The sequence below is a fragment of the Antechinus flavipes genome, chromosome 5 (assembly GCF_016432865.1).
Source record: "Antechinus flavipes isolate AdamAnt ecotype Samford, QLD, Australia chromosome 5, AdamAnt_v2, whole genome shotgun sequence".
Classification (NCBI taxonomy): domain Eukaryota; kingdom Metazoa; phylum Chordata; class Mammalia; order Dasyuromorphia; family Dasyuridae; genus Antechinus; species Antechinus flavipes.
The window spans coordinates 282,346,015-282,362,034 of record NC_067402.1 but is presented as its reverse complement, the minus strand read 5'-3'; the positions used below and the strand labels follow the sequence as shown (position 1 = coordinate 282,362,034).

Genomic DNA, 16,020 nt, shown 5'->3' with positions numbered 1-16,020 from the left:
TGATCTTCTAAATCTCCATATACTTTGTGTTCTCCATGCCATCCTAGCTCTAACATTATAAATTCTAATGTCTCAGGTCTAAATCTTACAACCCACTTCTAGAAAAAGAAAAGATCTATCTTGTACATTCTTCCTCTCAAGTTCATTATCCCTCCCTGCCTCCTCCCCTTTCAGGCTAAGAATGGTTGTTAAGCCTATGGGTTAAAAATAGCAGTGGGGTGAGGAAGGGGATGTGTTTTACACCTTGAATAGCCAGTTTCTTAACCTGAATTCTCCAAACAGTTTTTAAAATTTTCACCTTTACTTCACCTAAAAATACACAATCTCTGCTTATTCATTGGCACTAAATGTGCTGCTTTTCAACATAATCTTTTCTTTTCCTTTTTAGAAGAATTCAATCAACAGGGTCAACTGACTCAGCCAGATAATTGATAAGACTTGATTCAGTTTTATAGTATCAGTAAGTTTTTGGTCCTGTGTTTTTCATCATGAGTGCATGGTCTTGGTGGCAGGAGAGCCAGCTTTTTGGTCCATCTCTACAAAGGTGTGAGTTATTCCTGATGGCCTCAAAAGGCTTCTTTTCATAGGAAAAAAATACTCTGTAGGTCTCACAAATTTATATGTGAATAGGAAGGTTAATCTGATGCAAAATTATTGGAATGCATCACTGATCCAAATGATAATTACTGTTTTGGGAGAATAACTGTCAATCATCCCCATCTATTGTGTCCTTTTCATAGGTTCATATCTTGCCAAATTTTCCCATTCAACTTAATCTCCTTCATAAAGATCCCTAGATCCTTCCAAAACTATGGAATCCATGATAATGCTCTGATATCTATAATAACTAAATCCCTCTCTCTTCTGGATGCTCATATCATTTTGTCTACTTTATCTTTAGTCTTTTCACATGGTAACATGATTATATAATTGTTTTTCAATATTTTTATCTTCCTATTAGACTGTAAGATAATTGTGTGATAGGCCCTTATCTTATGAATCTTTGTGTTTTCCTCAGCACTTTCTACCATGCTTCATACTAGTTTATATTCAATAATCTTTATGGTCTGTATGGATAAATACATAGATGAATGATTGATAGATATTTTGATGGATAATGCATAGACGAATGAGTGTATAATTATATAGCATGGGTAGCTAAATGATTATAGATGAATAAATTGTCAATTGAAATAATTAATAGCTAATAGGATAGATTAATAGGTGAATGAATGGATGGATGAATTGATAGATGGGAAAGGTAGCATAATTCAATGAATGAAGATTTTGCTTAGAATTAGGAAGATCTGACTTTAAGTTTTATCTTTGACACATGTTAGATGTATTGGCTAGAGACAAATCATTACCTCTCAGTGATCCAGGAGACTTCCTAAGTCATAGATTCCTCCAATGAGGCTATACCTCTTGTTTAAAATAAAATAAAAGGCTAGATGGATGAGAAATGAACATCCAACAAGTCACTTTAATCCCTGGATCTCAATTTCCTCATAAAATGATGAGTTCTCAAAGATGACCTTGACATGCAAGTGAATTGGATTTAACAGAGGGAGAGCCTTACATTTTCCTTGGGAGTCATCTGGCCATCATTTGGGACCAGATTGCCTTAAAGTGAATATAAATAATAGTCAATTCTGTTTTGATCAGAAGTTCTGAGGATCTCCCTCTCTCAGATTTTTTTAACTAGGTCAAAGAAGCCATTCTTTGTCTCATTTCTTTCTTACCTAACCTTAATCACTGAATGGGTGGTTGCTTCAGGCAAATTGAGACCTGTTAAAATTTTTAACTTAAAAGGCCAAAGTCGTCCTATGCATCCAGAGTCATCTCCAAAAGGAAGGGTAAAGACAAGAGGGCCTTGCAAAAAAAGGCCTCTAGAGCTGTAGAGCTAGTTTCCTTCTAGACCTATGACCTTAAGGTGGATAAACAAATGAATGGACAAAATTGAATAGGCTATACAAAAATGTACAGTCTAAGAAGTATAGCATGCCATATATACGGGCAAGTTTCCACATGTTTTATCATTCACCTTGGAATTATAGGAAATTTTGTGCTAAGATTTGGATGAAGTATAATCCAGACTGTAGATATAACAAATAAATTGCTTATGAATAATAAAATGAATCCTCCATAGTCCTAAAAATATTCAAGTTTCTGCTTATCAAACCTTAAAAACTCAGATCCAGTGCCCATTATTCAAATAGACTCTCATTCTCTGAGAACAAACAATTCTGAGAAAGAAATGAAAGACTTGAATTAGTCTCTCCTTCATGGCAAAATGTGAAGTATTTGTCCTTTATAGAAGTTCTTAACCTCAGATCTGTGAACAGTTGGATGGACAGATGGACGATTGGACAGATGGACGATTGGACAGATGGACAGATAGATAACTGATAGATAAGTACACAGAGATTCAGACATTCAGAGAGATGAATGAGGATAGGTATTCAGATAGACAGATGAATATACAATAGATATTCAGACAGACAGTTGGATGGATGATCCATGGATCAATCAATAGATAGATATACAGATATTCAGACATTCAGATAGATGAATAGAGAATAGATATTCAGATAAACAGATGAATAAATGATAGATATTCAGACAGAGAGATTTTGGTACAGAATAGATGGAGGGTAATCTCAGAGCTGTGCTATCAACTGTGGGAGGGGAAAGGGAATAAGGAAATTCTCTTGCAGAAAGTATCCATGAGCTGAGTCTTTTAAAAAAAAAAAACATCGAAAGAAACTAAGAAGTGTAAATGAGGAGGAAGAGCTTTCCAGGCAAGTGCATGAGTCATACAAAGGCACAGAGAGCAGGGTTGGAGAACTGCGTTCAAGGATCTGCAAGTGGACTGGCATAACTGAACAGAAGAGTATGGAGTTAATGATGGAAACCCAAGTCAGTTTGCTCTTTTCTTAAGACCAAAATTCCTCAATTCAGTCTGAGTGTCTCTCCAAATTTCCCCTTTGTCCTTCAAGTATTTTTTCAGCTCTTCCCTGAATTTGTCCTTCTCTCTCCAACTTCTCCATAATCTTATCCTTTAAGTATTTTTTCCTACTCCTTCTACTCCATATACTAGGTATATGACATGGTGTGAGTCACTCCACTTCCCTGGGATTCAGTTTTCTTATTTGTAAATGAAAGAATTGGGATAGCTAAATAGCACCATAGTGGATAGAGCAAAGGAAGCAGAAAGACTCATCTTGTGCTCAAATCTGGCCTTTGAGACTTACTAGCTGTGTGATCCTGGACAAGTCACTTCACCTTATTTGCCTCAGTTTCCTCATCTGTAAAATAAGCTGGAGGAGGAAATGGCAAACCACTTCAGTATCTTTGCCAAGAAAATCTCAAACTATTGGATTTAACAGAGGGGACAACAATAGAATGAGAGGATGGGGTCAGCTAGCCTCTGAATTCCTTCCCAGCTCCAATCTGGGATGCTATGAACCTGTGAGCTGGAATGGTCAAGAGAAAACACCCCTATTCCTCAAGTCTCTCAAGTGTATCATCACTAGCTAGTCCTGTGCCTGCAGGGTTAAAATAGATGGGCTCTGAATCCCTCACAGCTGCTGTGTGCCCCAGAACAGGAGACCAGGAAGGAGTTTTCTATGTAGACCTCCCACTAACAGCTTAAATTGCAACCATTGGGGAGCCCAGACCAGCTGTTCTTCATTTTTCTCTAACAACTTTAGAAACCTCTGTTTATTCCTGGCTAAATTTTAAAAAATAAGCAGAGCTCCCTTCTCTCCAGGACACCCACTGGTAAGCAAAAAATCCATGACTATTTCAAATTATAGGAATTTTTGGTGTGTCTATTTCCTCTACATTCCTACACCCCCCACACCCTTATTCAACTCCCACCTTCCTTTTTTAGATGAAATAATTTATTTCCAAGCCAGAATTCTGTGTTGGGAAGAAATATAGACTCAGCGTGGATGCCCACACTGAGGACAACATGAGGGAAAACCAGGTTCCTGATTCCTTTTCCATATAGCTAGAATTGTCTGGTTTAGGATGACATTTGAAATTCATCTCTGCTTGAAGGAAGTTACTTCTCCCTTAAGTGAAAGTATGATGGAATGCTCAGAGAGGACATGTCACAGCAACACTTTCTGACAACATCCCAAACACTCAATTGGAGGAAAGGGAAAAGTCAATTTTCATCAGCACCGACTCCATCACCCCTATCTGACTCACTGAGTTCAGTGCCCCAGCTCTGCTCCCCAGGGGCCAAAGCAGACCCAGAGATTACCTAGCATATATCCCTGGGAACAAATCATTGCACTGCCCTCTTTTTGAGCTTCCTTATTCGGAAAATAAGATCGTTCGATTGGATTAGTGGTTCTTAGAGTTTGTATGTGTCATGGAACCTTTACTTTTGGCAGGCCGGTGAGACTTACGGAAACCTCAAAATATTTGCTTTTTATTTAATACATAATTAAAGGGCAGATTTTGGGGCAAACACCTACGATGCCTTCTTCCTGGAAGGCTGAGATGGGACGATTCTTTGACCTCAGGTATTCTGAGCTACTACTGTGTGCTAAAGAATGAGAGTGTCTGCACTGCACTAGGGCAATACTGGAGGGGCGTGAGGAGTCCGTGGCTTAAGGAAGGGCAAACTTTCCATCCTACTGTATAGTGGAAAGGGATCTTGTATTAATCAACAATGCATAAAGGGAAGGAGGAGGAGGAGGAGAGATCCGAGTTCAAATTCTGTCTCTGCTGCTTACTAGCTGGACTAACCTGGGCGACTCATTTAACTTCTCTCTACCTTAGTTTCCCCACATGCAAAATGAAAATAAGGATATCGCCTGTCTTATCAGGTTGTTGTAAGGATCAAATGAAATTTTATATATAAACATACATACACATATATTATGTATATATACATATATACACACAGAGAGATTCACATATATGTGTATACACTTATATGTCTATATCTACATGTATAGAGATATACATGTAAATAAATACACCACTTTGGAAACTTAGAAGTAACATATAAAGATGATATATAAATTACTTAAAAGTAATATATATATAAATAAATAAGTTATATATATATATATATATATATACATATACATGATATGACAATATTATACAATATTTTATTATTAAATCTGTGATCCAAGAATTCCTGGCCCAATTCTTCAAGTGTTCCTATTCATGAGTTCCCCAGCATTTCTCAGCAACTAACCTCTCATTAATACAATCAACTACACTCTAAGACCAAAACTTACTTTATACCATTATGTAGAATGGCAATCTGATTGATACTGTCTCTTTCTGTGGGTTATTGTGAAGATCAGATGGTGTGATTGTCTGTGTGTGTATATATATGCATATATATATATATATATACCCACACATATATGTATATATATGTGTGTGTGTGTGTGTGAATATTCCTTTGTACTCATGAGATCCTATGTAATTGTGAGTTATTATCACTCTTCTTATTAGTAATACACCCTGGAAAGCTGTACATGGAGAGAGGGTCATATTCAGATAGAAATCTGGACAGGTGCTGAATAATCTTAATATCACCAGCCATGGCAAGAAGGCGGGAGAGCTTAGAGACTGCACACAGATTCACAAAACATAAACCACCATCTGGAACCACTGGCAGCTGGACCATGGGAGCTCAGGGCCTTCTCATTAGGGTGAAGGGAGATGAAAGGTTTAATCACAGGCTGGAACAATTCCCCTCGTGATGTTTTTCTCTTGCAGTTCTTTCTCTCCTCATCTGCCCTTCCCTATTTTCTCATCTTTTCCTCTTCCAAGTCTCTTAAAAAACAAATCTAGTCTATAACATTTATCATGAAACTCTTTCCCCCTCTTTCCCCCCCTCCCTCCCAAGGGATAGGGGAGGATTAGCAGTTAATTTAATGTCTGCAAAATGCCTTGAGCTTCTCAGAATAAAGATACCCTGTACAAATAAATAAATAAAGGCTTTAGAGGATCAAGCCATCCATCTACTCTGAACTGGACACTCAATCACAGAGTGCCGAAATGCATGCGTGAACACAGCCGGCTAAACACCTGATTCAGCTAGACATTCTCCAGCTGACCCAACAAGGTGTTTTTTCCACATGCAATGTAGACAGGTAGGTAAACAATTCCATATTCTAAGCACTCCTCCAGTTTATGGACATAGAAACCTTAGAAAGTAGGCAAAATCATGAAAAGATCACAAGAAGGAGGGAGGGAGAGAAGGAAGGAAGGAAGGAAGGAAGGAAGGAAGGAAGGAAGGAAGGAAGGAAGGAAGGAAGGAAGGAAGGAAGGAAGGAAGGAAGGAAGGAAGGAAGGAAGGAAGGAAGGAAGGATTATTGCTGCAAATCATTTCTAAAGTACTTTATAAATTACATGATAAGGTGGAAAGATGACTAAATTTGGAATAAGAGGATCTGGTTTGAAATACTATCTCTGATATTTGTTACCTTGGGACTTGAACAAATTATCTAAATTTCCTGGAGTTTCTCCTCTAAAATGAGGAGGTTGGTCTCAATGACTTCTAAATCTTTCCAGCTCTAAATATATGATTCTAAATAACTTATTCCAACTGAAGCTAGTTTTTAAAGTAACAAAACTTTAAAAATATAAATTCAGATGATTAGATGAAAAATATTTATCTATTTTAGACATTAGTCCATTACTAACCATGCTTGACATAATTCTGATTTTTTTAATTTAATTTATTCCTCAGAACAGCTATGTGAGGCTGGGTACTTGTATTGTTAACTTTATTTCACAGATTAGAAGACTGAGGTTCAAGTTAAATGAGTTGCCAAGATCTCACAGCTTATCAATATCAGCAGTAATATTGAACCAAGGCCTTTCCTCTATCCAAAGTGCCTTTACACTTGATGACAGAATACATTTCTTACAAAATGTCCCGAGACACTTACTTTTCCTTAGCCCCTCCCCAAGCAATTCCCTCTCAGAGTCTTCGCAGGAGCTATTCCAGCAGACTAGCCCATCATTGGAACACTGGGCTCCAAACTGGCTTATTGTTTTATCCAAACCTCAGAGACTTCAATTTTCTTCAATCTTTTCTTCAATCAGCTAATTTTCTTCAATCAACCCTATACACATTTCCTGTGTTTCGTCACCTGTTTTCCTTCTATTATTCAAGTGCTCTGCCTCTCCTAATTTCATTAAAGACTTGTTCACACCCAGTTTACACCTTTAGTTGATCATTTGCTAGAAATAGCTTGCAGTTGTTCACACTTCTCCTAGTTCACACTTTTGATTGCTTCATTTTACAACTCAATGAAAGAGTTATTTGAGCATCAGGGCTTATAGGATCTAGTTAGTTACATTAATTGGGATTGCGGAGTATAGGCTTATTTATATCTTATTAGTGTCTATAAGCAATTATCAAGAATATAGAAGTGGTACCCTTGGTCTGGTGTGGGTTTGATTACATGTTCTGTGGATTCCTAAGATGACACTGTGACTGAATGGGAACAGATGAAGTGCATCCCCAATTCTAGTTATATTCAGCATAATAAGCAAGCCACTTCAGGGCTAATTAAAATGTTTTTTATTTAAAAAGAGAATGCTGGGCACACAACAGGTTCTCAATAAATATTTGCTGATTTGTTGATTTTGTACAAATTGTCTAAAATTAGATTCATTACAAAGATGAATTATAAGAAAGGGAAGTTATCTAGAAAACACTTTTTTTTTTCCTTTTAAAGACATGATTACCGAATCTATCTTTCCCTTCCCCTTAGTTTTCTGTTGCAAGGGGAATGAATTATTAAGTTATTTTCAGTCATTTCCAACTCTCTGAGACTCCATTTGAGGTTTCCTTGGCGAAGATAATGGAGTGGTTTGCCATTTCCTGATCCAGCTTATTTTATAGGTAAAGAACCTGAGCTAAACAGGGTTAAGTGACTTGACCAAGGCCATGTAGCTACTAAATATCTGAAGGCAAATTTGAACTCAGGGCTTCCTGATTCCTGGGTGCTTTATCCATTGCCCCATTTACCTATACTTTAAAAGTAACTCGTATTCCTATAACACTTTAATTTCCCAATGGGGTTGGGCTTACAACTTATTATTATTATCCCCATTTTAGAGATGAATAATTAAGTTTTGAGAGAGATTAAGTTTAAGTTGAACTGCTTGAAGAGCACAGTTCTCTGGATAGAGTTCTTTTTAAGCATAAGTCCTTAATCCAACTAAGCAACATCAGTGTATATACTCAGCCAATATTAGGACTTTATTTTTTTTTAATTGTATCCCTTCTGCCTTCCCACCTATATAGCAGATCTTCTAAGAAAATGTATTTTTTATCTTCTCTGTAGAAGTGGGAGATTTGGCTGCGTATATTTACTGTCAGAGATAGCTGATATATTAATTTTATTGAATGTGTGTGTTTGTGTGTGCACATGGTGTATTTTGAATGGCTTTTTAATGTTGCTCTTCTCTGATCTTATCCAAACAATATCTGTCTCTAAGTGGACATATCCAGCTATGGAAGTGACTTCATGGGAACTAGATGTTGGATTAGAGTTGGTCAGCAGTGAGAAAAGTCTCCACACTAAAGAGGGGGTGGATGGCCACCAATTATTCCTGGCTGTCTCACCAACAGACATGTTCTGGCAGCTGTTTGGGCAGTGCATATTCAAGGAAAAAAAGTAAAATGTCCAATCAACAATCTTGCAACTGCTTTATGTTCTGGTGGGATTTAAAAATTCGATTCCCTGAGATTATAACAGTAATTATAAATTAACAGGATTTTGTTTTAAATTTGTTGATTAAATTTGCACTTAAGAATTTTCTGATTGGCATCCCCTTTTGTGTGTAGGAAATAAATACCTATCCCAAAATGATCTATATTTGGCATTGAGAACTTTTGTAACGTTCCTTTTAATGGAAACCTCGGACATGAATGGAAAACTAAGTTTTAAATAATTTGTCTCTTGGAATCCAGAGTCAGGATTTAATGAATGAATGATAGAAAGAATTCTGATTTCCACTGGATGCTTCAAGGAGGAACCCTGTTAAAAAATTCCTGGGTGCCTAAGCAGAAAAAGAAGGTCCTAGAACTCTAGTTCCCTGGGCCCAATAGTATTTGATTTTTTGTTTGTTTGTTTTTAGTGTTAGATACATGAAGTACTTAATAAATCTTAAAATTATGTAAATTATTATTATATCAAATTAACTATAATCATAGATTTCATTGAATATGCACAACTCAAATGATACTTCTTATATTGAAGAATGATCTTGAAAGCTTTAAAAACTTTTTAAAATAGATGCATGACTGATAACATCTGTTTGAGTGTTTACTCAATTCATTGTAGGGGACTCCTAGTATATATAGTCACAGGGTAGATGATATGAGGGACTTGGACTCAGTCAGAGCTGGGCCCAAATCTTATTTCGAATATTGCATAATCATTTATTTCTCTAAATTCATCTCTGTCATCTGTAAAATGGGTATAATAGTGCCTGGATTCGTAGGTCAATCAAGCCTGTTGCTACCCTACTACAACTTCTGATGACCAGAGGTTTCCCTTGCAAGGGAAAGCTAAAGATTTTTTTATTCTACAAAAGCATTGTGGTCCAATAGAAAGAATTTTGAGTCAAAGGTCTTAGGTTCAAATCTTAAATCTGTCTTTATTTCATATGTAAAGCTATGAAAATTACTTAATATTTGGGGGCATTGGCGTCCTCATCTGAAAAATGTGGGTGTTGGACTGGCAGGATGAAATGATTAAAATCAGAAACTTCTAGTCAGATCTCAGTAACGATGCTGACCTTGGGCAAATCAGCTTCTCCCTGTGTCTTGATTTCCATTTCACTCAAATAAATGAATTGGATTAGATAGCATCTGTGGTCCCTTCCAGTTCTACAGTTAGGTTCCTCTCATTAAATGACTTTTAAGCTTCTTTTCAACTATGAACTTTCATAAGTTTTCTTAGAGTAACTTGTCAGAGTCCTTAAACTAAGATTAGTGTTTTGTAGTCATCTGTTGTCATGATAACACTTGTATTCTCTCAATGTCTCTGTCTCTGTTTCTTTCTCTCTCTCTCTCTCTCTCTCTCTCTCTCTCTCTCTCTCTCTCTCTCTCTCTCTCTCTCTCTCTCTCCCCTCTTTCCACCCTTCCCTGTTTCCTCTACCCTTTTTCCCCACTTCTCCCCTCCCCACTTTTTTTCTCCCCTCCTGTTGGTACAAGTACTAGCCACTTTTCTGATTGAGTTTAGAAATTTTCTTTTAACTCCTAGTAAATCCTTGATTCTTCAGTCTACCTCATTTAAAATTATTTCTAGGTTATATTTAAGAAAACCTTCAAAGGGTGTGACAACCAGCCTCTGGAACTGAGAAATTTTGCCTTTCTTCTAAATACACTAAAAACTACAGAGAAGGAAGGAAGGAAGGAAGGAAGGAAGGAAGGAATTATAAGGATGAATATGAGGTAAAAGCTATTTTTGAAAATGATAAACTGAGAGCAACAATGTGAGGTGGTAGATATAGAGAGTAGATATGTGGTATAAGGTGACAGTTTGATTCAGAAGACCTGCCCAAGTTAAAATCATAGTTCTAACATTTATTAACACTGTGTTGACAGACTTATTACTTTACCCCCTCTGAGCCTCAGTTTTTTCATCTTCAAAATGGGCAAAATAAATCTTACAGGACTTAAATATGTAAGCCATTAAATTGTCTCGGAAATGTAACCCATGACCATTCCTCCCAGAATAACAAATTGGAATTCTCATGACTTCTCTAGTGCTACCCAGTTGGATTCCAAGCAAAGGAGTCTTTCCTGGAAGGCCTGGGCTAGTTAGACTTGATTTATATGGAACTTAACACAGTCAGAATAATTGCCCTGGGCTGAGGATGAAGCAACAGATAATTTAGCTTCTTCATGACCTTTTTTCATCCACATTCTATTTGTTTCCCATCTCCTTGCCCTAAATTGTTCCTAGTTAATTGGTAGCTTGTCCTCCACTCAGAACACCTGTTTTGGATTCTGTGTAACACATTATGAAATAATCTACTTTTTGTGACTTCACATGGTTCCCATGGCAACAGGTAATGTCATTTCCCCAAAAGAACAGTTCAATTTAGCAGTCTCCAAATATGTTGGGAGAATATAAACATTTAAGGTCAATTTCCAGGAATATGACTATTTGAGACACTAAGGCATGTCAAGGATGGCTAGCATTTGTCTTTTTGGTCATTGTTATTTCAGTTTTCTTTTTTCCTCATAACAGGGAAAAGTTTTCAAAAGTTCCTTGAAGAAGTAGACCAGGTCCATCGAAGTATTAGTTTATTCACCAACTAAGATTGGATTTTTCTCTGATGCTGAAAGCTAAATCATTTACCCCAGACTCCATGCAGACAAGACAATCAATGACTCACTTAGTTCTCTATTAGAGAACCAGGCAGGCTCACATTCTAGATGGGTCATCTAGGAGTAAAGAGGGCTCTCTTCCAGTGCAGGCAGGGAAGAGGGATTCACTTTTGTTCAAGATTTTGAGATCTTAAAGTTTTCCTAAATAAAACATCTAAGGAAATGTTCATGCACCTGATGGCTTTTCCATCATGTAGAAGACAGATATCATTTAGAATCATGAAACTGTAAGAAAACAAACAAAAACAAAATAAAACAAAAACACCACCAAAAATCAAAACCGGGTCTGTTCTATTTGAATGACAGAATGATTAAATACTAGAGGATGTTTATGTTGGGTCACTTCTATCTTGCTTATCCCACGATCACTAGCAAACTTCATCAGTCCAGAATAGAATTGAGAATTGGGTAGAAATCTTGTTCAATTCAAAGAAATTTAAGAAAATGTATTATCGGGCTGATGTGTGGAGGTTGACAGCTTGGAGTATGGGATAAACCACAACAGAAGTCTAGAAGATCTTACTTCAAGTCTCACCCCTGACACCTGCTGACTGTCAGGTGGGACCCTTAACAAGTCATTAACCTCTGCAGGGACCCAGGTGACAAAGCTTCTAGTTTGACATTGCCTTGTTTCTAGGGAAGCTGAATTGACATTTCTGCACAATATGGCAGCTTGCGATCTCTATCATCTCCAATCCTAAAACTGTTTTGTTTGTCTCGGGGATGGGGATCAAGTTGAGGGAAAAAACTTCCATAGTTTTTATCTTAGATTAAAAAAGAATCTGAGTTATGGCTCTAGGAAAATATATGAGCAAAGGCGCAAAGTAGGACAGCAAAGAAGTAATAATAGTAATAATATTAATAACGTTAAATCATAATAATGTTTCTAGGTAACCAAAATAAATAGCAAACAGTACATGTACTGAAAGTAATATGGGTTTTATTTATGAGAAAATCTCTAAACTTATTCTACCCACTAATCTATTTTTATTTTAGACAGAGTTCTAATAAATATAGTAGTTTCCCATGTAGCAACAAATCAGAAGCAAAATATTATGTGTTAGGGCAAGAGGAATGGAGTGGGAATGAGGAAGTCGGTCCATTGTGAGCCAGGAGTGACAGCTAACTGGAGAAGCAGACTGAAAATGTGTTTTTTAATAGGTATAAGAACTCCAAAAGTAAGCACATTTGGGGCAGTACTAAGTATGAAATTAAGTCTCATAGTGCTATAGGGTGCCTGGGTTTTGCTGCATCTCAATACAGCATTAGAATGTTTATATTTCAAGAATCTGTACTTTGACTCATTTGAGCCTTCTTTCCACTGATGCATATTGCAACCCTATAGAATTCAGAATAAAGCCCCTCAATAAGAGTGGAAAATTCATTACCTGCTGCCAACCTGTTGCAGAATCTCTCTGAACATAACTGGGATTGATCTTAAATATATGGGGTGTGTGTATGGGGGAGGTTGTAAATACCTGAAGTAATATCCATACAATGACTAAGGATTAGGTAAGAATTGAGACAAAAAATGCCCTAATTTACCATCACAAAAATTTCAATCTGGGATGGAAAGATCTTCAAAATTTCTGGCCTGATCAGAAAAAAATTACAATTTATATTTATTCTAAGCCATGAAAACCTTAGTAATGAGCCATAGAGTCTTGGGCTGGGGGTTATTATTGGCCATTCAATGAAAGCTAGAATGATTTGAGTTTAAAAGCATAATCAAATAGCTCCATTTGAAACACAATGGGTTGGTCCAGAGAATCATTGGACTCCTTTAAAACTGTTACTTTTAAGCCTTTTTTCCCCCTCCAGGGCTATATTTCAAAAAAATCATAGTTGAAAACTGAACAGGACAAAAGGTAAATTGCCCCAGCTTTTAGGGAAAAAGTCTAATCCTCAAACATCCAAATACCTTACAAAATATGAACAACCCAAAATTATATTCTTGTAGAAAGAATATACACTTGTGAGGCTATGGTGCTCCAAGTGGAAAGGGGGAGGTACTTTTTTTTTTCAGAGCTAGTTCAAGGTCTGAAAGTCCTATAGACTTTCCCTTAGAAATCCTGATTGTCCACTGTATTCCCAGACGGTCCCCACTTCTCCTGATTTTTGCTTGTCCTTGAATTTCAGTGACTGGAAAAGAGTTTGTGGCTGACAAGTTCATGCAGCTCTGTCTCTCTTAAATCCAGTTAATGAGCAAATCAAGACATCACCCTCACGATGTCATTGATCCTCTTCAAAGAACTTCAAAGTAGGAAGAATGAAAACAAAAGAAAATGTATATACATATACATACTCACCTGTATTGCCTAAACTGGAAGAATCCTAAAAGAATTAATTAGCCAGAAGAAAGCGCAAGGTACACATATACATATGATGGGATTATAGGCATTAAATGATGTAATTCAGAAGAGCATCAAATGTTGGGATTAGGTCATGGGAAGAATTCATGATGGCCATTCTCTTTGGCAAAAGTTAGATTTATTTGGGAGAAGAGGTTACAGACAAAATAAAAATATACAATAGACACCAGTTGGGAGAGCACATGGCAAGGAAAGGGGTTTTAATAATTAATGTTGGAAAAGACAAGTTCCCTAGTAGGACTTACAATTAGCCGGGTAAAAGGGAACACTCCATGAGATTGAAGTGCGCCCTTAATTGGTAATATCCTAAAAGAGATAGTTAGCTATAAGGAGAAAGGCATGATGGAGGGATCAGAGGAGAGACACCATAAGGCATTGTGGGGGATGAGAAGAGAGGTACCATATGGCATGGGATGGGGAGGGAAAGGTTGGGGGAAAGATACCAGGAGGCAGAATCCTCTGGTGGGCTATAACCCTAAGAGGGATTCAATCAAGATGATATGAGCTCTTTAACCTCAAGGGTTTGACATAGATTTTTTGGTTGTACACAGCAAGATGGGATCACCTATGGGGGGGGAACCTTCATATATGGAGGTACCATGAGGTTAAACTTATCTCTATCAGTATCCCTTTTTGCCTGCCCCAGGAAACAGGGCGATCAGTGCTCCAGTCCCTTTCTGCCAACTGCACCCAGTTACTGAGAATCTCATCATATATATATAAAGTGTACACATATATGTCTATATACTCATACACAAATATTTACATCTATAAATGTACAGGTACCTTATATATTGATATCTTTCTAAATATAGATTTATATATATATATATATATTTAGATATTTATATTGGTAATTATCACTGATATATATCTGTGAAAATATTTCATTCTCTCTTTATTAAATCCATAAATCCCTTGATGATGGGGATTGTCTCATTTTTATTACTTGTATCTCCAGTACCTAGCATGTCACTTGCTACATCATCATCGTCAAATATTGATTGATTGCTGATTCATTTGTAAAGACATCAGCTTTAACCTTTATGACTAAGATGAAGTTAAAGTATTTTGTCAGTAGCAACTGATTTGATTAAAAATATCAAGGAACTTCAAGGTACAGGAGGATGGAAAGAAGTCATAGAAATTATCTGGAGTTGGGAGAGCAAAATAAATCGTTTGGCTTTAGTTGGCGCCCCTGGTTCATTTTATAGGATGGTGGTGAGAGAGAGTGCACATATGATGCTCAAAACTACTTTGTAATAAAATATTATGGGACAGTTAGGTGGCCCAGTGGATAGAACACCAACTCTGAAGTCAGGATGATCTGGGTTCAAATCTGATCTTAGACATTTAACACTTCCTAGCTATGTGACCCTGGGCAAGTCACTTAATCCCAATTGCCTTAGCAAAAACAAAACAAAACAAAACAAAAAATAAAATAAAATATTATACAATACAATGGCAATGATAATCAATAGTAATATAAATAGCTCCTTGAAATGTTTGCAAAATACTTTTCTTACATCATCACACTAAATCCTCACAGGAGGTGGATGTTGCAAGTACTATTTTCCCCACAGCAGCATAGGAACTCAGATTATCACCACCAGTGATAAGGCAGATGTGTATATGTATGTGTGAGGTGAGGGGGAGGGGGTGTTGGAGCATGAGCAGGGCTTCATAATTTTGAAATCAATGCTCTTGGAATGGTTTCTTTAGATATCAAAGAGTATTCTGAATTAATGCACACCCAATTTACTAAAACAAGATGAAACTGTCCTTTGTGAAATCAGTGAGTTTCTTCTTCCTTTTTAAAATCCTTCTGAACTCAAGAAAAAAGATGGAGCCCTAAATTATGAAACTGAATTGTTCTAACTAGCTTAGATTAACTGGTACTCTTTTAAAAACCAAATATTGACTGGCTTTCTTCTATCATGGGTACTATCCTGAAGCTTTGTTGAGAACTTCTAAATTTCTTTTGGAAGTAGAGATAGATAATTCTACTTTCAGAAGGGAGAAAACTATGCCTTAGTTATTTTGTATAACTGGATAACATTCTACCACAAGAGATAATTTTTCTTGGAAACAAAGCTGACTCTTTAAATGCCCAATGTTTTCTTTTATTTTGTAAGAATCTTTCAAAATAGAAATCTTTCTAAAACAAATATTCCTTACATGAATATGTGTGTGATGGACCTTTCTGAAGGCCTAATGAATCCTATGGACTGTTTCTCAGAATACTGT

The 16,020-nt window shown here is 36.7% G+C and overlaps 1 long non-coding RNA gene across 1 annotated transcript in view; it reads left to right on the top strand.

The window, feature by feature from the left end:
* The first annotated feature begins 3,704 nt into the window (after positions 1-3,704).
* Positions 3,705-16,020, top strand: part of LOC127538060 (uncharacterized) — a 96,606-nt gene continuing 84,290 nt past the window's right edge. The window contains exon 1 of the long non-coding RNA XR_007947669.1: positions 3,705-3,783. This is a non-coding gene — a long non-coding RNA (uncharacterized LOC127538060). The remainder of the gene's footprint in view (positions 3,784-16,020) is intronic.